The sequence below is a fragment of the Patagioenas fasciata genome, chromosome 2, assembly GCF_037038585.1.
Source record: "Patagioenas fasciata isolate bPatFas1 chromosome 2, bPatFas1.hap1, whole genome shotgun sequence".
Lineage (NCBI taxonomy): Eukaryota > Metazoa > Chordata > Aves > Columbiformes > Columbidae > Patagioenas > Patagioenas fasciata.
In genome coordinates, this window is record NC_092521.1 from 68,981,619 (window position 1) to 69,005,652 (window position 24,034).

A 24,034-nucleotide genomic window follows, 5' to 3' on the forward strand; every position below is an offset into this window, starting at 1 on the left:
ATCGATTTTCTATGGCTTTTCTATAATTGTTGGTAGATCGAGAAACTAAAACAAGCAGCAGCTAAGTCACATGTTCATCAGACTACTACAAAGAACAACACAGTTCCTCAAAGACTTCACTGAATTAATAAAAGCTACAAGATGAACTACACAGCCAAAGGGCAGTGACACAACCCACACACATGCAGGTTAGGAATCCACATGGCTGAGGGCGTAGTGTGAAATGGTTGCCTGAAGCCCAAGAATATATAAGTCAACCTCATGACTGCCCTTTCTTCCTGCCGCTCCAGCCTACTAATCGCCTCACAAGAAAATAAGCAGACCACTGCACAGAATATGGCTGCACAGTGCTGAAAAATAAATATATATGTGTTTTACATCTCTAAGGTGATGACTTCAGGCATGCAGGATAAGAAAGCCTTTGACTTCACAGCAGGCTGAGATGCCAAAGATGAATAAAATCAACATAGTACCAAGGTAGACATCAGGCAATCAACCTCTGAGTTTAAAGCCACAATAAATAATTTGACATCTGTGAATCTGCCAAGAAAGGTACTCATATGGAAGATCCAAAGGCATGAGAGGGAGAGAAAGAGTGTAGGGGGTGGAACGGGACAGAGCTGCACAGTCACGCAGGTGTGCTGGAAAGGAAATAGGTGCAGAGAGGAGAGAAGGTAGGGAGAAAAAGAGAGATGAAGCTTCAGATGGCTGATACAAAGAATAATGTGAAAAGGATCAATGTGGAAGTAAGAACTGCCTGAAAACATTCAAGGAGGAAGCCTGCTCCAGTACGTGAAAACTTGATCATATGGTTGTTAAATCCGAATCTGTGAGAAAAGATGGAACTGGTCACAGCACCCAGCATTGCATTCCCTGTGCTTAAGCCTCAAAAGGGATGCTTGAACCTAATTATGGTGCTTCATCACCATCAACAGAAAGATGTAATTATGAAAAATGCAAGGACGAATCTACAGATAAAACTAAAAATAACAAATTCCAGTTGTTCCACTGGAAGAAAAAAACCCACCACTATAACAAAGAAAAACGATGGGAGAAATTACAGTGACATTCAGCAGAAGCCATGCCTAATTTGAATGAGGACAATTAAACTCAGTCATTTAGTTCCCATGTAGCTATAGGTTTAGAAAAAAGAAAACTTCAGTAAGGGAAACATGAGATCATCCAGATTCTCACAGTAAATCTGTTATTTCCATAAGATACAGAAATGTCCCAAAGGAGGGCTAGCTAAGCAGATGATCAAGTTGTAGGAAGGGGCTGAACAAGAAGACTAAGATATGAACAGAGTAACTTAGAGATGAACAAAGAGAATTACGAGTTATGAAGAACTGGAAGTTGGACAGTAACATATTGATGTTACGAAGAAATAGTTCAGAATTTGATTTATTTAGCAAGAACTCTTTTAAAAAAGTGTCATTACAAAAAAAAAAAAAAATAGATAGCAAGAGTGAACAAAAAAAACCAGAAAAAACTGAAATGTGGGCTATGAAAAGTCTGTAGCTAAGTCCTCTTGATCAGAAGCCTCCCAGGTGGAGGGAGACCTTCTGGGAACTGGAAGAAGCAACACTGCCAGGGATCATGACAAGAAGAAAGGACCTGTGCTTTCAACAGAGCAGAGTTCTTTGGGGACGGATTTATGCTACTTACATGATTTTAGTCTTTCATTTAAACTGGAGGGAATATAAGAAAGGAGAAAGAAACTGAAAGAAATGTAAGATAATTACTACAAGACATGAATTTGAGACATTATCAATAGAAATTGACACATTCAGCCATATATGTGAGGTTTAAAATTCAAAATAAGCTGTCTGCCACAGAAAGGTTCATCCTATTAAATGAAGAAATAACCACTTTACTTTCAAGTTATTTGATAAGCTAAGTGGTTATTATCTCTGGTTTTTCACTCAAAATTAGCATCACTGGATGTCAAAGGACTAAACAGTGTAATTATACAGAAAAACACTGGCAGCAGTTAAAAACAAAACAAAACAAAACAAACAAAAAATACCAAACCCCCCTCCAACTCAAATGTGATAACGATCAGCAGCTATTTATGGTGTCGGTTGAAGCAAAAACAGAAGACTGGACATTTGCTAAATGCACATTTCTTCAGTTTCTGTGTCAACTGAAGGATAAAGACATCTACTGTTACTAAACCATACGGTTGTGAGGTTACTAAGAACAAAAGGCTCACAGGATGCCCACAATAACGTAACAGTAATAACAATGACAGCTCTTCAAAGGATTTCTCTCCCAATAATAGCTATTTGGAACAGGAGAAATCAGGCTTTGAAGTGCTCCAGTTTTATACAGAAGCCTCACCAGGAGAATCTGATTAATGTACAATAGCTAAGGAAGCAGGTGCAGTATTAACCTTTCTACTTTACCAGTTCCATCTCCCAAATTACTAGACAGGACTGTACACAAAGGAATAAGAACATATATTTTATTCACATCCTTATAATTTATATCCCAAAACAGTCTGAATGTTAATCTCTAACTCTTTAATGAAATGAACAGGATCTGTAGAACCTGATTCCATTAAATCATCATATCATGGCCCATTTTGAGTAAGTTGATTGTTTGGATGGATCCAAAAATAAGAAAATTTATTCTTTGTGTTAGCAGAACAAAAGGTGTGTGTTTGTCAGTTGGTAAAATGTGTTTTCAGTAAAAAGATAACATACGATAAAAGAATAGCTCAAGAATGAAATTTAAACAAATACTGCAGAAATAAGGTTTCACAAAATTCATAAATCACATACTCAAAGAGATCTAAACAACAATTATTGATATGAAAGTAAACTGAATATGGGCAACTGAAAGAACAATTGATTATACAAACAGACATAGTTGTATACTCAGTATACAAACAGTATACAAACAGTATACAAACTATCTGTTTTACAAAAGAAGTAGTAAAAATTAGTTCAAAAGTCAAATGAATTAAAGAGCAGCACATTATTCCACCAGTTAAAAGCTACCAACAAAAGACAGTTACATGCCTTAGTAAACCATGCACTCCTTTTACTAATTTTTGTAGAAAAATCTCTATATCTCTGACTTGCTAAGCCCTGTAGTTACCGTAGGTATCTGGAAGTAGCAGGTTTGCCAAAGACATGGAACTGATAAGGAAATAACAGATTGAAAAAAATAGCAGAAAAACTTTTAAAGGCAATAGTAAGTATAAAAAGTGGCAAGACTCCAGGAGTGCTGCCTTTCAAATGTAATTTTATGAAGTATGTAAAGTAGTACTAGTTTTTCCTCAAGGGGTATGTTTAACACTAATTTTGTCAGAGGAAGAACCTATCCCATCTAGAAAAGCAGCTGTCTTTGTGTTCTCCCTACAACAAAAAATGTTCTTACCCTATATGACCAACATAGTTACGTCTAATTCACTGAAGATGTACAGGTGTCAAATGATTTTTGAAGAGAACAGCAGAAGATCAGAGACTTACTTTTCCTGTTTGCAACTGATGGATGTTTAGCTGCTGAATCTGATGTACATGAGCCCCATTATCTAAATGGACCACTTGTCCTCATGCTGGTCAAAAAGCTTATGCTTCAGCCAATGGCACTGGTTGTTCTCTTTTTGATTTATTAAAGGAAATGAACAGCAACATATTTATCGAGCCTTCTACTTACAACATTTTTTGTAAAGCCTTTTGAGTAAACAATATGGCATTGTGCATTTATTACTGGAAGAAAACTCACAGAGGCACAACAAAGACTACTGCCTCATTGTTAACAGTACTGTTTCCTAGCATCGACATTCAGTGATGAGTTGCTTATGTAATATAAATTAATATCAAAATACTATGCTGTGTGTGAATAGACAGCTACACACTTTCCCAAAATATAGAAAGCTACAGCCTCAGAAAACATCACCTGTCAATCAGGTATTAAATGCTATCAAATGCCTGGAAATCAAGTCTCAGAAAATCTAGAAAAGCTGTATAATGGCCTTCAGCAAATGTCAAACAGACCTGGGATCCTGAGGGATGTAAATAATTTCTACAGTGATTTTTTTGCCAAAGACATCTTCCATCTTTTTTCTTTTTCTTTTTTTTTTTTTTTTAACTTTCTGTAATTATTCCATAAAGAATTACCTTGTCAGGAATGCACAGAACACCTTTACAGTTTGCTACGTACTAAACATATCACCAGAGTGTGCAGATCAGTACCTTGTACAGAATCACCAGGTAACTAGCTCTTCCACACATATGAAAAAGCCAGGCAGCTAAAAGCCCTCATTGCTGGAAGCTGCCTCATTAGTTTAATGGAATGTAAACCCCTCCACAAATAAGAAAGATATGGCAGCTCACCATAAATTATTCTGCACAAATATTCTCTAGGACGATTCAAAGACAAGTTCAGGGTGGACCAGAAGGTGCTTTCTTTCCTTTCCTAATGATATGTAATGGAATGAACTGCAAGCTTTATCATGGATGTGGCAGTTTGCAAGACCAGGGAAGAAAATATGTGCATGTGGTAGACCAGATACTTACCAAAGAATAATTTCTAATCATAGTTTTTAGCACAGAATCAGCTTTACCTGCTACTTTATCCTGTGGCTCCAAAACCATCAAGTTAAGCATCGCGTTTCTCAAATCTCTGTTTTTATGTTGCTCAAGTTTTAAATTAAAATTTTGTTTTACTTGCTTGTGTTCAGCTAAGAAACGGACACTCCAGCTAACTTGCATTAATCATTCTGTATGGTCTGAGATAATAAATTTAAGAAAGAAATGTACATACAAGTCACAGTGAAGGTGGGCAAAGAATTGAACAGACCTCCAACAGCAGGAGAGTGGCCTCTTGGGCACAGAGATGCTTTTAAGACTGGCTGACCACATAAGATCAGATTTTCAGTCCACACCCGTTCTTGAAAAAATCTTAGATTCTTATGACCTAAGCGTTGTGAATGTGTGTTATATTTGTTAATTTATCTCTGCCACCTAAAGTGCATGACTTCGACATTTCATCAATTAAATATTATTATTTTGAAATACTGTTTCAATTGTAAATATACCTTAAATTAATTCAAACTAAATAAAACAGCTAAAAATATTCAGGGCATACAAACTTTGCTTGTAGATTTACACCGAACAAAAGAGAGTCAAGCCTAAACAGATGTTCTCTTTTCCATTTTTTAAAATCCCTGAGAGACAAAAGAAATCATTCCCATGCTCTATTTCCAAGGTATTTTAGGTGAGCAAGATTTATATATATATATATATATATATATATATATGTAGATATATTTAATAAAGTATGCATATAGCATGCATATATGCATAGAATATGGTTAAATGCTGGAAAGTAAACAAGGTAAATTTTTTACAAGTCAGATGTGGACAAATGTTAAAAGATTGTTGGGGCATAATCTAATAAGCAAATAAGCAAATATTAATAATAGTATGATTTTTAAATGACATTTTTATATCTAGTAGAAACAGTCTTACAGATGTAATGAAGAACTCTAATTTTCTTTGCCAGTACATAGGAGACTACAGATAGCTTCTTACTGATCAAAGGAAAAAATGCCCCAAACCAGTAGAATAATCCAAGAAATATGGGAGCTTCTTTAATGGGAAACTTTATGCTATCAAGTATGTTCCCACTGAGCACAGAATAAACAGATATTTAATATTTTTCTTTTTCTTTTTTTATTCTGTCAGTGTTGAAATTACTACTGCTTTAGAATATATATTTGTCCAACCTATTTGTAAATTAAATATTTTGTAGCCATATCCAGTTCAATAAACATGAGCCAGTTGTTTCACTCAATCCAGTATAAAACATAGTTGCTCATTAGGGAAAAGAGTCTAATGATAATAATGCATTTCACCTTGTTAAACAGAAAAATATTATATATTGAATATAATTGAATCTCTGACACAAACAAGTAAAAATATCACTTTTGTAATCACCTTAATTATGTTATTTACAAGGCTGTGTTTTGAAAATCTGTTCAAGCTCCCTAGATGGATAAAATAAATAGTCATTAAAAAAAAAAACAACCAACAAACCAAAACCACCACCACCACCAAAAACCAACAAAACCAAACAACAACAACAACAACAAACCAAAAGGAAATGCATAGAGCATCTGAAGGAGGGAAGAGGATGAGCTCCCATCCTTCTGTCACAAGATGATTGGTATCGGCCACAGTCCCCTTTCTGGGATGCCACTGGTGCTGGCTTGACGCCAGAATGGATTGACAAATGTCTGAGAAAGAAGAGAGAAACTGGTCCAACAGGGGCACAGCTGTATCAGCTGCACATATGGCTGAGTGCTGCGAAGACTTCCATCATTCATAGGGATAAAAGGAAAACCAAAAAGCAGTGGTGAAATATCCTGCAAGGTCACTGGAACTGTTGCCTTCAAAAGTCATGCTCACAAGAGGAATATTTAAGTTCTCAGTCACTGGTGGTTAGTCAAAACATGTAGCTTTATGAGAATTTCACTTTGAAACCCAGGCCTATGCAGTGGGTATAAAAACCCAGTAAGTTCCTGAGCTTCACTTGAAACTAGACTAAAACAAACCAACCAAACAACAACTGAAAAAAAGCCCAACAACTAGCTCACAATAAATGACTCTTTTATGGGCCGTCAATACTTAGAAATAAAGAGCCACACACATACTAAAATTTAAGCCATTTAAATCAATATTTTTGCCACTGATTTAAACCAGAAGAATCCTTAAAACGCAAAAGCAAGTCTAATTGATTAAGTATTCAAAATAGAAGAAAAATCAAATACTTTATTTATTAATGACTTCAAAGTGCCAGCTGTAAAGTAAATCACTGTATCTCGCTTAGCACTGGAAAAAAAACAGCAGTAAAACTGTTAATTTGCTACTTCAGTGCAACCTTTACAAAGAAAAGAGCCTATTTTTGCATGAACAACTGATTTGTTTCACAAAGCCACTCAACTGAAATAGCTCTTCATGAAGTATCTGTCCTTGTGTCTGTCCATCAGCCTCTTTCCTTACAAATACACACATACCTACATATCTATACATATGTGCATATATATAAGCTCCCCGATCAGCTTCATAATTTTGAAGAGAAACAGTGATGTCCAATATTTCAAGTTCCCACAAGTTTCGTGGACCCACAGCCTAACCAGAGGTGCAAGGTGGTGGTTCCACCACAGGAAAAGCTTTGGTCTGAACCCAGCAGTGAGGGGTTCCTGGTGGGGTTGGGAGCAGGTAGGTCAGCAGATACCCACTGGTCACACAGCAGCTCACAGCCACACACTCTCCTCTGCTCCTGGTGAGCATCACAAAGGAGGAAAGCGAGAGGAGAGGTCTCTAGAAGTGAACTAATACAATCACTAAAAAAGCCCCCATGTTGAGAGAAACTTCCTGCAAAAGGTGCTTTAAGTAGACATAGGATACATATTTAGTTTATTCATGGAAAGGGTTGTCAGGCATTGGAACAGGTTGCCCAGGGAAGTGGTTGAATCACCATCCCTGGAGCTGTTTAAAAGACGTATAGGTAAGGTTTTTACAGATGTGGTTTAGTGTCAGTGTTAGGTTAATGGTTAGACTTGACGATCTTGAGGGTCTCTTCCAACCTAAATGATTCTATGATTTTTTTTTTTTTTCCAGCTGCTCCAGAACTTTTGTGGCTCATACGCAACCCCACTGCCTTTAACAGAGTTTCACAGACATAAATGGATGGGGAATTTGATCCTGTGTTCTTTACCAAAACAAGATAGGACCTGTGTTAATGCAAAGGATTTGATGATGCCCTTATCTTTTATTTGGGACCATAAAGTGGCTCATTTCATAGAATCACAGAATCATACAATGTCCTGAGTTGGAAGGGACCCACAAGGGTTATCGAGTCCAACTCCTGTCCCTGTATGTGACAACCCCACAGTTCACACCATGTGTCCAGTCTCTTCCTGAACACGGTCAGGCTTGGGGCCGTGACACCTCCCTGGGGAGCCTGTTCCAGTGCTCCACCACCCTCTGGGGGAAGAACCTTCTCCACATGTCCAACCTAAACCTCCCCTGGCACATCTTCCTCCCATTCCCTTGGGTTCTGTCACTGGTCAACAGAGGGAAGAGATTGGCATCTGCCCCTCCTCCCCTTGTGAGGAAACTGTAGCTGCCATGAGATCTCCCCTCAGTCTCCTCCAGGCTGAACAAAGCAAGTGACTTTAGCCACTCCTCATACAGCTTCCTCTCCAAACCCTTCACCAACTCATAGCCCTCTTCTGGACGGTCTCCAGTAGCTTTATATCTTTTTTATCCTGTGGCACCCAGAACTGCACACAGTGCTCCAGGTAAGGCTGCACCAGTGCAGAGCAGAGCGGGACAGTCACCTCCCTCGCCCAGCTGGCAATGCTGAGCTCATTTGTAATAAAAAAAGGTAAAGATTAAGGGAAGGTAATTGCTGACTTATTGTAGAGATTCCAGACACATACTGAGGAATAGGTTACTATTAAATAAAAATAAAAATTTATATAAAAAAGCATTATTGAAATTTTGGTAGTATCTACATCAATAAGTGGAAGAGGATGTTAGCAGCACACTAATGTCAGTTGACTGGAAGGACTGCGAACGTTACAAAGAGCTCAAATGTGAGAAGGAAGATAACAATACCAAAAGAAACATAGTGAAAAAATGGAGAGAAACTGGAATGCTGCAAATGTGGCTGGCTCATGCAAGGGCAACTTAATTTCAAAAAAGGGGAAAGCAATGAAAGCTAAATTTCTTCCCCAAAACGTGTTTGTGGTATCTCTCAGGCTGAATGACATTCAGCAGCCTTTGTGTAAAGATTCCCAGAAGCCTTGTAAGAAACACGCTGCAGTCAGTCAAGACAATCAGCACCGGAAATTCTGGATCAGGTCTTAAACAGAATTCAGACATAGAGTGCACATTTTATAGGAAATTCCACCTTGCAAAGTTTGTTTTCATTCCAAACTGGACAAAACCATTGATTTTTGAAACAGTTTAATATGCATGTGAGTGGGTATGTTTGTGTGCTAATATTGTTTGTCATTCCAAATAATTTATTTTTCAACAGATAATTTTTGCACAGACTACAACTTGATGGTTTGTATACTTTCATGTATATCTCTAAGTAAAAATATGTCTTTGAAATGGAAAACCAAAATAGCAAATTTTTACAATCTTATGAAGGCAGTATGGACAGTCCTTATTAAAGCCTTTCATTTATTTTTTAATGAGGAAGTCAACACATTCCCACAGAACACTTAGATATTGACAAATGGAAAAAAAAATCTATCTGCTCTTCTATAGACTCACTTTGTAATGGAAAGGAAACTGAGTTGAATGAACTAATGATGTCTTTTTTAACCTCCAGTTTCCAAGAATTTGTACATTTTCTGTTTCTTTTCCATTTTACAAGAGCCCTGGCATTAACTTTTTTGAAGTTAGGGAGAGAAGAGAGGTTTTAGAGAGCTTTTTACTAGTATTTAGTCAATGAGCAAGTTAACTTGGTAAGAGAAAAAGGAGGTCAAATAGTATTCAAAAAGATACAATACTTGTTTTCTTTTTTCCCCTCCAGTGCTCTGCACTGAAATTTGAAAAGCCCTGTTTCAGATTCTGCACTCTGCTGTCGCACACGTACTAATAGGACACACTGGCCTTTGATACAATTCTCTTCAGGGAACAAAAGCTTCTTTTGGCACAACTACAGCCACTGCTTGTTGTAGGTTACACATGCCTTTCCAGCCAAGCATGATTAATAACTGTTAAAAAAAATTCTTGTGACCCATGGCAAGTATTCTTTCAACTATAATACCAGCATTATGGGCTCTGAATCTCAGTAATTTTAAAATGTGCTTCTACAATGGAACTATAATTTAATTACTTTTTCTGCAGCCTCTTCCATTTTGTTTCATCACATTGATTGCACCATGCGCTTGGCTGCTTATGGAAGACTGCATCTGCCTCCAGGATTATTTCACTGGGCTCTTTCAACATCTGTTTCTGAAAATGACTTTATTTGCAGTGGCATAAAGAATAATCAGAGACTTGTTTAATCCAGATAAATTCAAAATGAGGGGGACACAGAGTCGGAGGGAGGGAAGAGATGGGAGGAAAAAAGAGAAAGCAAATCTTTGCTTTATGCTGCGGAAGACACTGAAATAATCTGACCTGTTCCTGTGCTTCTGAAAGGCCATTATCTGATGGGTGATGTGATACATGAAAAGATGAATCACTAAGTCAGTTCCTTTTAATGTTTAGGTGGAGTTCATAGATGCAATACATAAGACTTTCTAGCTAAAGCTTCATGTTGTGTTTGATCAGTTTAATATAATTTTCACAACCACTTGCAACCTTATCCCTCAAGAATCACAAAGCAGTCTGATATGAACTGTAGCAGTTGACAAAAGTCCCTGTAATAAACAAGATAAACCCAGGCTTCAGCATGACCTGACATCCTTCCAAATGCAGCTACAGCCAACACCTGTTGCAGAGTGCCCCAGCACAGACCCACAAGTACACAGTTTAGCAGTCACCCTGACGTTAGCAGACGTGAACTGGGTCACCTGTGTATCTGATGAGCAAGTCTGTGCCTGCATCAGCTTGTATTCAACACAATGGAAATCACCATTGGCGACTGCAGTCTATTTTTATGCTACGGGTGGGTTTGTTAACCCACAAACCTGCAAACCATTATAAGCATTTAAAGAAGTTCTCTCTAAGAGATAACAGGTTTGTTTGGGTTTTTGTTTGTTTGTTTTGTTGCTTTCAGGGGGTAAACAGATATTTTTCAAGCAGTATCCACTGCCTCAATGAGGAAGTGCTGCAGGAAGGCACCTCCAGCAACTGAAGAGCAGTAATGCCTGAACAAGCCATACCATGTGGCTTTAGGGACCAAGGTCTCTAAAATTCAAAGCACCAGCATGGGCAGACCACCACAATAATGAGCAAAAACAATCACCAACATGCTGTTATGTTTTGAGAGTTTAAAATCTTCTTGTGTCTTCTTTCGTTATTTGCTGATCTTCTGGGTTCTATTGTGGCAGCAAGTTTGTCAGGAACAGCCACACTGAACACATCATCTAGATCATTTGGACACACATACTTTGCTAGGAAATACTTAAGGACAATCCAAAAGGAGGCCATGCAGTTCTCAGACTAATAATAAAGTAACAATCTTTCTCCCCAAAAGTAATAGGTGTCATGCAAATACAAAATAGGCAACTTGGTATTTGCCTGATTATCATAGTCATGTAGCATTAATTAACCATCGCAAGCAGTTTGGCTTTCCTTTTCCAGCCTGACTCTTGTCTCAATCATAAGCCATCTTGGCTTCCTCCTGGGACTTCATCCATCCAGGTCATTTAACTCCCTACACCACCACAGACACACTCTTAGATAGGCCCGTGCACTTACGCTGCTGTGCCCAGGGGAGGTCCACAAAAAATAAAGAAAAAACATTCCTCCTCTTCTATATTTCACTGTCTTACCTTTCCTGAACAAAATACAGCAGGTGAGCTGAAGACCTTGAAAAGCTCAAAGCTTCCACCTTGCTGATGTGCTTACAGGCAATACAAGAAGCAAAACTCCTCTGGCAGCCTGTGTGTCTAGTAACTTGGCAAGCTTGACAGACTGCATTTGGAAGCCTGGTTATTTTTGTGAAAGACATAATCCCAAAAGCAAACATCTCAAACTTTTGGAAGGAAACACAAAGCAAAACAAAAATATTAAGCTAACACAAAGGAACAGAGTCATCAGTGTAGAGTATTTTGCTGAAGAACTATCTGAAACTCAGGAGATCAAGATTCTCTCTCCTCCTTCCTAACTACACCCCCTGATATCTCTTTGATGTCTGAAGAAGAAGTGAAGATTTGATAGAAGACAACGTCTATTCACAGAAGATTTCTATTTGGCTAAAACAGGTGGCGAAGCAGCCCTGAGGAGAGAGATGTTCCACTGGCAGGGCATACCTGTGAAAATCCTATTAAAAGATATTATTAACAGTTATTTCTCCCCCCCCCCTTTTTTTTTTTGAAATTTAGATAAATTAACTTTCTCCCCCCATTTCTCACCTCACAAGCGTAGTCTGTAATACAGCCATTGTTCAGGGCCAATTGCCTTGCCATGCAAAGAAGTTACTAATTGCTTTTCTAGAGCTTCAAAGTAAATTGTACATGGATAGAGTTATTACAATCTGACAAAGCTTTGTCATCCTGATAGTATTACCGAAGAACAAAAGCAATCATGCTTAATTAGAAATTCTCCCTGAAGAATTTATAAGACTATATTGCTCAACAGCCAAGGTGAAAATAGGTTTGCCTCTGAAGTACCAGTTAGTGACCACTATTGGACAATGAGAAGACATCTGTGCTGTCCTGTTGGTCAGATGTGGCTTGGCAGCACCTCTGTCCCCAGGATGTTTCATAAAAGGTCTTACTAAAGACAGGATAAGTGTTTGAACATTTACCTTAGCTTAGTCTCATTAATTTGGGATGAAACTTTCAGTTGTGTGGAGCTGAGTTGTTTTCCTACTGGAGATGACTGGGAGAAGCCAGAGGACAAAGGGTGAAGAAGTGACACTGAGTCAGGCTAGGGTACTTTGGCCCTCACTTGAGAAGGGACAGAAGGTACCTTATGCTGCAGAAAGCAGAGGAGACAGCAGCTATCTAACATGCCTTGTCATAAGACAATTTCGTTTTTTTTTTCTTCAAGGAGTTTATGAAGGTATCATTGAGAGAGACAGGGAAAGTCAGTGGAGATGGAGTAATTGACAGGAGGGAAGAGACCAGATAAATTGCTGCTAAGAGTCTGGTATTGCATGAGCCATTATCAATATTAAAAATGAAGCAGGCATAAAAACTGGCAAAAAAAAAGTTGAAAAAGCACCAGAGTGGGTGCTCCTGACAAAGACGCTCCTGTTCAGATCCGTGGAGACAGGGTATAGGTGTTGTCATGTGTCATTCACACACACTTGAAAGAGTGATAATACTGATGATAACGTGTCTGTCCTCTTAAAAAACCCCAATTTTTAAATGGTAAACCCAATGTTTTGAGTAAATTTGAACAACCAGCTTGGAATCTAGCTATTTAAGGTTCAGAGAGGGGATTTCAGCATGTCATACATGTCTTCTGCCACCACAAGACCACCACTTTTCACAGGACTGTATTTAAAACAGAAGTTCCCACAGCGTGGTATCAGAGCCACCCCGTGTCTGCTTATTTTCAATGATCTGTAATAGAGTTAAATTCATTGTTATGGCTCCAGCTATAGGAAAATGGTTTTACCTAATTTTTCTGTGCAACTCCGAGGTCAGACTGGGCCACAGAGAATCTTTTTCAGCAGAATTGCTGGACTGTGATTATCAAAGTGCTAACGTGGGTTATTTGCATCTCTATTTTTTGCCTTCATTTAAGAAAAGACAAGAATTAAGAGGAGGTGACCACTCTATTGTAGTATTTCAGGTTCAGACTTTCTTCCAAAAAAGATTAAAAATTCCCTTTCTCAGGAAGGACTGCTGACTGTGTGACAAGACCCAAACCAAAGCTGTCACCACAGGCTCACCCACAGAAGCATGTGAGACCCACCTCAGGAAGTGATAAGAACAGTTCATAACTCTGTCCAAGACATTCCACTGAACTCCAGCAGTAAGAGAAGTTCAGTTTATGTGAAAGCACAACCTGCCCATTACCCACCCCCATACCTTAGGCAGAGTGCAGAAACCTGTTTTTGAGGACACCTGAAAGGGTACACTAGTAACATGGAGCAGCTCCTCCGAAAGTGAAATCAATGTGTGTCAACAGAAGTAGCAGAGGTGCCTGCTAAGTGCCTAGACGCTGGGAGGTCCTCACTTATTTAAGTGCAGCTGACTATATAACTGGATGGTTTTGGCCCCTTAATCCCAGCACATGGACAATCCTGGAACCTGACCCATGTGGGCAGAGCTCCAGCCAAATCACCGTGCCACCAAATCTTGCTACCAGGAAACAAATGATGTCTGCAGTAGTGCTATCTTGAAAAACAGATTTTTAAGTGTTGGGTGGTTATTCTCCAGCAGCTACCCACAGAGACTGTCCAAGGCTGCCTGGAATCAACTAGTTACACCCAACGATGTATCTGAAGAGCAAACCTGCTCAACAGAGTTGCTCTTAGGTGAGCAAAGAAGGACGACCATGTTATAGTGTAGTAGCTGTACCTCTTCCCCTTTGCCTTGACATGCTCCATAAAAATTAACCATTTTTCTTGTAGCATTTAAGGAAATCTATTTATAAATTGCTTCCTGATGCTCCATTTTTCAACTACGTAATTGATTTTCATCTACAATTTATATAAAAAACTTTGAAGTGAAATCAATTAAGAGCGCTGAAACAAAAATGGACCCTGTTTGCAATGGGCAGATCTAGCTCCTGTCTGGAGTTATTCTCTACTTCAACAGGGGAAGTGATAAATTATAGAAGGAAAATAACCTGTGTGGGAGGCTTCACTGTGTTCTGCCTAAGTAACTGCTGTTCGATATGTGGAACACACAGCAGTGTGCAGCTTCATGTCCACACATGTACTTACATATGAAACCAATGTGCATCAGTAACAGGGCTCATATATTTCCTAGAAACTGTGATATGACACCAAAACATTGCCAATAGGAACTAGTCTGCATTAATTTATAAAACAAATCAAGATTTTCCCAGACTGCAACAGCTCTGAGTCTGTTTAATACTGAGTTCTTTTTCTTCAGGATCTAAATCTTCAATTGATATCATAAAGAAGCTCTGCCTTTGCAACAGCATTTAGTCAAGCAATCTAGAGTCTTCCCAGCCTGTACTGTAACATAAACTCAAGATAACTGATAAATCAGCCGTGCGATATACATATATGTATCTATATATCTCCACTCAGATGGAATCCTACATGCACAAAGCTGTTTGCGTTAGCCACAACACTCCCTCAGCACTCAGAGATAATATTCTGATCACACAAAAGGCAGCAGCAACCACTGTTTTATCACATAGTCATTCTATACACAAATGTCAGATTCTGTATTGTTCTTGCCAATGCAAATGTCAGTTTGGATCATTCATAAGCTACAGACTTGCTCCCGGTTACCCTGGGTCCCCTGAGGAGCTGAGGTGTGAATTCTGAGCACCTTGCAGGCCAAAAATCCTCTGGTGTGGGGCTAGGCAAGGGTACCTTGGTCCTGCCCAAGGAAGCCCAAATAAAATCTTAAGTCCATGCACTTCTAACCCTTAATATGCAGCATCAAAGAAAAACAAGGCAGGACGACTTCTATAGATATATAAAATTAATGATCCAGCTTCTCTGATCTGTGAGAACATGTGAAGGAGGAGTGGAAGGTCACAGCTGGGGCTCTTCTGGGTGCAAACTGGACTTTTAAGGAGGGAGGTCCAGCAGCTAAAAGCCATGGAAAGGAGAACAGCACAATGCTTAGTGGGTGACTTCTACAGATAACTACACTTTTACTGTTTCTACAGCAACTTGTTGACTATAAAACGCTGCTGGTAGATGTCTGTAAGACAAGGGGATAAAAAAGAGGGCGTTTTAGGGAAAGGAAATATCAGACATACATGGCATTTCCCTCTTGATTTCCCTGTGCTCTAAATAGGAAAGGTGGTGAACCACTGAAGGATTTCATGGGCTATACCAATAGCTTTCAAGTGACTCTATTTCACAATTCCTCATAATGACAGATTTGGTTAACGGCAAAACTGAGGAAAAAAAAATGTAGATAGCCTGAAAATGTTGAACCTAATCATTTTGTGTGGGGTTTATTTTGTGTGTGTATGTGTGTGTGTGAAAGTCTGAGAAACATAAATACTATTAAATTATTAGGACCCTGGAGAAAGATTACACAGGTAATTTGTTATTATGGCTAGCTGAATAAAACCCCCGAAAATCTCCCACAACACATCATTGCCTCCCAGAGTATTTCTTCAAAGATAAAATTTCAAATGCTACAAAAAGCCTAAGGCATCATGTTTTATACGAGGTGTATATGTGTTAATAGACGGATAGCCGTGATGATATCCATGATATCCCCCAGCTCCAGGCAAACTAACAGTGCCTTTGCCCGCACCGAGCTACGCTGCCTGCTTCCTTCCCCACATCAGGTCTCTACCAGGTAGTTCAAGAGACTCAAACCTGAATATTCTGAAATTCTGCAAGCTGTTTTGTTAAGAATTCCTAAATGTGAAACTGGTCTAAGAGTCCTATTTCTGTCACCTAAATATTTGAAAAATATAATCCTTTCCTAGATATTTCTACTATTAAAAAAAAGTCGAAACCAGCTCTCCTGGGAGTACAGATAACAAAGATAATCACAGTAATGAAAAGCTACTATATTCTAATAGTGCTTGAGAAGACTAGCAGAAATACAAGCAAAACAACACAAGAATAGTAAATAAGAAATGCAAACATGACTAAATACTTCAGTACTTTTCAGGTCATGCAAATACATAATGCAAATCATTCCCTTTCTATTCCATGAATCACAGAAGCTGATGTAGAAGAATAGTTAATAGCCACACGTTTTCTTCCCCCACACACCCCCCATACAAACACACACACAGTTGCTGACATCCTAGGACTTCTAAAAATGACCATTTTGCCATCCAGCTTTTGGAAATGCATAATGCAAAACTTAGTGGCTCTTACCTCCTCCTTACTGATGGACTATTAACACAACCTGGCTTGACTTTACATGCAGACTGAATATGCTAACAGCTGCAGTCTTTCATAAAACGAGATACAGAGTTATTAATTTTGCCACCAAAGTCATCAGACCAGAATTTCTTACTTGTGGCCACAAAATTCGTTTCAGATGATGTACTTTCAAAAAAAAAAATTAAGAATCCATGAAGGAGAGGAAAAAATTACTCATACATTTTAGCAAAATATAGGCTTGCAACTCTGAAACATGTAGGTTTGGCAGGAAGCAAATTTGTACACAGCCTATTGCAAAAAGCATTTTGTTGGTCTCTCCCACAAATGCATAAGTAACTGAGAGGCTACTGGAAAAACTTTCATGAAAGCAGCTTTTTAGTGGAAAACTGAGTTGTTCTGTTGCTGACCTTTTTTTTTTTTTTTCACTAGTTTAAACAAAGAGTGTTATTTTTTTGCATGTAGGACAGTCCAAATTCCGTAATTCCATTTTCCAACTTTAATCACAAAATACATTTGCAGCATGTATTAGAATGACAATGGCTCTTCACAGGGAGAAGGCATTACTGGATGAACTAGCAGCTAGCAGATACCATGTAGCTTCTAGAATCCCAAAATGTGAACCCAGCAGCCAGGCACCCTCCCTTTCCACTTTTCAGATCTTGGCCAAAGCAGCTGCAGCATGAGCTTTGGGAGAAGACTCCCTGTCCTCACCCTGGTCTCTCTTGCTCCAACACAAACGCGCTGCTCTGGACTGAGATCAGAAACGAGGATTTCTGTCTTAGTTTGAAAAGGGACACTCTGCTGTCCCTTGTCCCCTCGTTTCCCAGAGGAACAGCTCAGCATGAGCAGTGTAAAACAAGTATGGAGGTGTACTCATCACCACTTAGAAGAATGAATCCTGTTGTCAATTGCAAACCTGACGCTATGTAAATCCTCTCAGTTTTAGGTCAGTCTGCTCCTCTAACAATTATGAGTGACTCGCAGAACACCTAAACAGACACTACAGATAGTATTGACCCCCCAGCTTTAGGCTTTCTGGAGCCTGCACAATTAGTTGAGTCTTGTTTTAACATGTATCTCGAGACTGTTGGGTGAAGTATCCTTTAGCTGAACATTGCTCATTATATGCTAAAATGATTATGTAACCAATATGCAAATATGTAACCAACTGGCTCTTTAGGACTGCCCTGAGGGTGTGAAAGCAGTGGTAAGATTTTGCATATAATGGTTGTTACTTTTCTTTCTGGCATACTGGTTTTATTCCTGCATCCAGACTTGTGCAACTCTGTAATATCTTGTCCCTGTGTGTAGAATTTGGCTTATTGCATAACAGGGAGAAAGAATCTCGGTTTTGGGACAACAGAGGGATGTCTGGAGTGAAAACACCAGCAATGCCAAAAGATAGGCATAAAGACCTACACTAACAGCACACACACTACAGAAAATGGTAGTTACATTGAAGTCCAGGTTCAAATGGGTCAAATTCCTCCCAAGTCCCTGCACCCGGTATTTCCTGTTGGGTAGGTGAAATCAGAAATTGGGTGCAGTTGAAGCCATCTGAATCCAACTACCTATGACATTTGCTACAGCTTAGTGGTCTCCCAGCTCCTGCAGGTATTCATATACCTACCAGAAGTAGTTTACTGTGTTTGAAGGTTGCGTACAAACAATGATGTGTTCATTTGCTAGTCCAAGCTGCAACCACACAGGGCTGCACTGGTGGAATGGTACTGCAGGTTTATACAGCCATGCTAGTGTTCACACCACCTGCGCACATGCCCTTAATGTCACTGGGACTGCTTCAGTGGTTGAAGGTATACAGAACTGGGCCTTATCCTTACACTGGTAGCATTACCTTGAACTCTGCAAGGTGAACAGCCATTTACATCTTTAGTAGATTAAAACCGTTAGCGTCATTTGAGTTTACTTTTCAAACAAATTTAATTTGGAGGATTTTGTGTCCTCTTTGGTCCTGATATGTAAAAATCTAATCCACTTATTTTGGTACACATCCCTGCTTTAAGTTGCTTTATGACTGCATACTTTTTGTGACAGATTTACAATTAATCATATGCTGACACTGAAGGAGATCAAATCCAAAATCTTGCAATACTGTGGCAGTTAGTGATCACTATGAATACTGGAGCTACTTCAACCACTGCTTGTCAACAGTTTGATAAATACAATGCCTTTATGCTGCTGGCAAATTGTCTGGAAAGAAAATAAAGCTTTTATGAGTGTGTTTGCCACTCTTATGTGTACTGGGATTGATTTATCTAGCTACAGGTTTGTCCTGAACTGTTCACAGTGAATAACAAATTGACTGGACAACATACTGCATTTTATATTAAAGGACAGTTGTGTGTGCAAACAACTTGGTTTATTCCATCATAGGGCAATCTGATTCAAATTAACATCACAAAATAAAATATGTTACTCAATACAACTGGATTATAAGTACCTTCAGAAGGTACTGATAGATCCACAGAAGAACAATTTCTAATTTAAGTTTATTTAGAGGTCATTAGTTTCTGACTCATTGGCTTCATGCAAACTTAACTAGCTTTTCTAAACACTGATGGCTCTTCATGTGTGCATGAAGCTGAAATAAAATTTCCATGGACATGACATAAAAAAAGAATTTCAAATTAATCGCACATTCTCCCTCTACCTATGTATGTATGCAGTTTAGAACTGGACGTGGCCCTGAGACAGTTCAGTGCAGACTCCCAAACTCCTCATATCAGAGCAGACAAGTCTACATGCACATTTGCACATCCTTATCTCCAGCATACCTGCTATTACTTTCACATCCTTAGTAGCCCCTTAGATAACCTGACATATAATGAGGAATATTTCATTAGAAGATGTTGAAACTACTTTGTTTCCATAAAATATTTGGGTAGTGGCAGATAATGCTATTTCTGACAAATCTCCCTTCTCTTTGTTTCATTAGGAAACTCCCAAGAAAACGCTGCCTCATCAGAACAGTGTCACTGTACACCCTCACCCTGTAAGATTAAGAGTTACATAAACATTTTATGTAATGACAAATGCAGCTTAAGAACTCTCCATCCTTTTTTTTCTTTATATTTCCTTCTTTCCTGCAGTCCTCTATCCCCTCAGTTGTATTGATGCAGCCGTAAACTGAACAAAACAGTATTGAACTGGTTTGACTTGAAAACCAACCAAAAGAAAAAACAACCCAAAACCAAACACAGAAACCCCAAATATGGTTCTGGTTTATAGCACTACCCTGCAAACAATAACCTGGCACAAGATGGAATTGGGTGACTAACTAAACTGATTTTGCTGGCTGAGATGATGTTTATATAACCATACCTGGCTATACAAAATGGATGGCACTGAAGAATCAGATGTTGCATTTTTTTTCCCAAGCAGTTTTGCCCATTTCTAGTTGGGCAGGGTTAAAATTTTCTGCTGTTACTCAGGGATCACAAGACACCTTGGTATCTCCTGGTAATTCCTTGCTGTTTCTCAATCATGCTATCTCAGGTCCAGGAAGATTAAGTTTATGGAGCTGAATTTCTCAGCAATGTGCACTGTAACTGTATTTGTAGTAGCAAAACAAGAGCAGGGGTCATTCCTCTGCTGCCTTCATCAGTCTTAGAGCCGCAGTGTTGGTAGTTAATCAATTTGGAAAGAAGTGTCATATCTGGAGACCAAATTAACCTTCAAATTTTCTTCAGCAATTTACACATCAAATCACGGGACTGAACTTTTTCTTTTGAAAAGAGCAGCATACATTGTTTTCTGATTAGCTGTGACAACTGCATGCTCAATGCAGACTGAAAAGTAAAAGTATCTATTGAGCTTTCTTATATATTAATTATAACTTTTTAAGAAAATGAAAGCTATGTTGCAAACACATTTTGATGACTGAATGAAAATGTTCTTTCAAGTTTCTGAAATGTTTTGAGATCCCCCACCTCCACATCCTTAACGAAACAGTATGCAAATTGCAGGCACTATTTCTCCATGAAAATGTATCTCTTTTTTTCCCACCATTTTAGAAAAGTAATTGGGCCCAGATGCTATCAGGCGAGATTCAACAACAGATGTCCTGTCAAAGGCATGCCAAGCAAGCTGAATTTATTTTAGTGACCTGCTAGCACTCCAGTGTAAATAGCTCAGTGTTATTAACTGGATTCTCCCTGCTCACCTGAAGTGGATTTAAACTAATTTTTATCTTTCAGGAAGAACGACACAAGAATAATCTGATTAGGTGGGAAGCTGCTAGAATGATTAAAGAATGATGCTTAAACTGAAGTGTGTGGCAAATAACTAGTACCAGCAGGTTTCTTGCTTTTCCCATCAAAGACCAAGAAGCAAAATTTACCATCCCATTTCTATGCCAGTGTCCTGGTATCTCTTCGTACAACTATCTCGTGATGACAATTTTGCTAATGTGTTTTTTTGGAGATGAGTTGAAACCTAGACCTGAGCTGACAATGCCAAATTCTGAAGTGGTGCATCTTCCTAACTCTACCAACAAGTACAAATATTTCCACCAAGTCCCAACAGAGAGATCCAAGCTTCAAAACTGGGCCTTATCTGCAATTCCTCATGAGACCCCTCTACATCAGGAAAGGATTGTTGCTTCTGGCTAGCTGGAGATCACATGCCAGTGACCACAAAACCACAAAGATCTAAGCAGCTAAGGATTACAGACTCCTCACGTCTCTCCAGAAGTCCCACTAAAACAAAACATGCGTTGACACTTTTGCTCAGGTCTTGGCTTCAAACTTTGCTGTCTTCTGCAGGGCTGGTAACCTTGTGGCCTCTGGTCAACACCATCTTTGCACCGATTTGATTTTTTTCTAAATCTTCAAACCCAGGCAGACACCTCGTCTTCCTGCCTTACAAACCACAGAGAATGACTATTTCTTGTCATTGGCTTGCACCCTCCAGACTTGGAATGACAACATACCTAAAGCTTGGTCTGTCCCCCAGCTGGGCCCCCATGCTGATACTGCACACACTGTGTCGGGAGCCTCAGGGAGCAGATCAGCCTGGCTTGCCCATAGCAGGCAGCCAAGAGGACAGGCAGTCAGGACAAGCCTGGCTAGACTTCTCCCTTCCCACACTGCTCAGAGCCCATTCCTAATTTCAATGTCTTCTTTCTCCCTGACAGCCTGGGGCAGGGCCAGCAGCGAAATCTCTGGCCTTAAGTTCATCTGACTTAAACACAAGCCCATCATTTCCTTTCCTGAAGTCATCCTCCTCCTTCATCACACAATTGTCAGTTCCTAGATTAGCTTCTTCAACAACATCCTCATTCATTACACCAAACTGATTAATGCCCTGAACACTGCTCATGTCATGCCCAAGGGAATGCTGCTGCTCTGGAAAAACTGCTGCAATGATGTCACTCATGACTGTCACACAATATGTATATGTAATAAGGCCAAACTGAAAGCACAGAAGAAACCACATGTTTGGCTTCTCCTGACTTCCAAGAGCTTATTTCTGCCACTTTAAAGTTCTTTTCATGTTGTTTTTCAGTACAATGCTACATATCCTTTGTTAAGCACTGACAGTGGGGTTAGTGGCACAGTGGAAACAGATGTAAAGAGAGTCTCTGTCTTGAAGAATACCCTTTCAAGCAAAAAAAGATGTGTAAAGAAAAGAGCCTGAACTCCTTTGGCCTCGCAGAACATCATGATTTTCATCTCCCATGGCCAGCAAAGTGAAACCCACAGGCATCACAAGCCTGCATACCTACTAGGGGATACATGGGAATTCCTCAGATAGAAATAAAGCTAAACACCACCTGAGTCTATGCTGTTATCAGTCTCCAGTGTAACTGCATTACACCACAGATATAAAATCCTCAGTGTCCTGTCAACATTCATTCATAAAAACAGCACCTTTTTTTTTTTTTTTAAAGCAAACAACTTGCACTTTGAGCCTCCTCAGTATGGAGCCTGTGCCTTAACAATCGCTTCATTAAGCTTCATTGTTCTAATCAATATCACATCCACTTTTGTTCCACTTTAAAATTAGCGTCACATAATACACAAGTCATCACACACTGTGAATTTTTTAAATGCGTATCATAGCTGTACTGCATGCAAGCAACCGACACCAAGAAAAAGCAGCACTACCTTTGGTTCTGCTGTCTCCTTCTTTGCAAGCCAGTCTTCTCCCTGCTATGCTCTGTGTGTTTCGATTTCTAAAAAGTACAATTTTAATATGCTGAGAATTTTAGGCACTCCAACAATTTCTAGACATGTTTGAGCTTTTGAATAGAAAGGGTCACTCTATGCTAAGTTAAGAAGAACTGGAAAATCATTTATTTTAAACAAAGACTCTTTTGTTCCCTAAAGTTGCTGCTATGCACATTGATGTGGGAATATAGCTTGATCACAAGAAAGCTTTGTAGTTTGCATTTTTTTTGGACTTACAAACACAGTCTTGTTCATGGTAGTCACAAAGACATCACTTGATTTTTCACTAGTATTAGTAATGAAACAATCTGTTCTTGCACAATTAATACACAACTGTAATACAACAAACCTGTCTTTCTGGGTTTTAGGGCTTGAAAGCCTGGTTTTTGCAGTGTTTCTTAGTGTTTCAGACACCGAATGGTACCAGTGATGGGCAGTGGGTGATGGTTTACAATCAGTCCAGACACATTCCTCCATAGCCAGTTCGCACAATTCAAGACAGATCCCAGACCTGCTCACACTTCTCCCTGTGGCCTTTTAATTTCTGTTTTGGACACACCGTGAGGTTCTCCATAGCATAAGGCAAGGTTGCCTCAGAGAAACAATCTCCTCAGAGCAGACTTGTGCAAGAGATGATAAAGCTCCGGAAGGCAGAGAAGACCTACCCAGATTATGGAAGCCATCACAGTCTGCTGCTGTGTTGTGCAGTTTTAAGCATGGACAGGCAGTCAAAAGAGCTCTCTGGTCTCAGACCAGACCTGGGACAGCTCTGGACATTTCAGCAGCACGAGACGTTTCCATTTGCAGTCATGTAGGTTAAAGCATTCACTTGCACACGGACCTTTAGCTGAGGAAGATTAGCTTACAAAGCATATTTCATTTGAGAATAAATGAAGCAGAGCTGTGAATATGTGAAATGACTTTGGGAACCAAGGAAAAAACTCCCCAAACATTTCTTGCTGTTGAGTGGGCCTTCAGTAAGACACTCAAAGCCTGGGAAAAAGTATTCTCTCTTCTTTGATAGCAATGAATGGCATCATCACTAACCCTAGCATCAGAGAAAATCAGCTATTGCTGCCCTTCTCCAGTTACAGATGAATCACTCTTGCTTCTGCGAACAGGACAAAGATGGGAAGTTGAGGCTGGAGAGGCAGGAAAACTTCCTTGATCCCCTTCCTGAA

The 24,034-nt window shown here is 39.3% G+C and overlaps 1 protein-coding gene across 26 annotated transcripts in view; it reads right to left on the bottom strand.

Annotated features, from left to right (window-relative positions):
* LOC136097497 (poly(rC)-binding protein 3-like) overlaps positions 1-24,034 on the bottom strand; it is a 518,562-nt gene that overhangs the window by 70,924 nt on the left and 423,604 nt on the right. For 2 of the 26 annotated variants that reach the window (XM_071804360.1, XM_071804365.1), the window contains one exon: positions 22,791-22,858. The exons of the other annotated variants lie outside the window; for them this stretch is intronic. The gene's annotated coding sequence lies outside the window, so the exon portion shown is untranslated. The remainder of the gene's footprint in view (positions 1-22,790; positions 22,859-24,034) is intronic. 26 annotated transcript variants of the gene reach the window in all.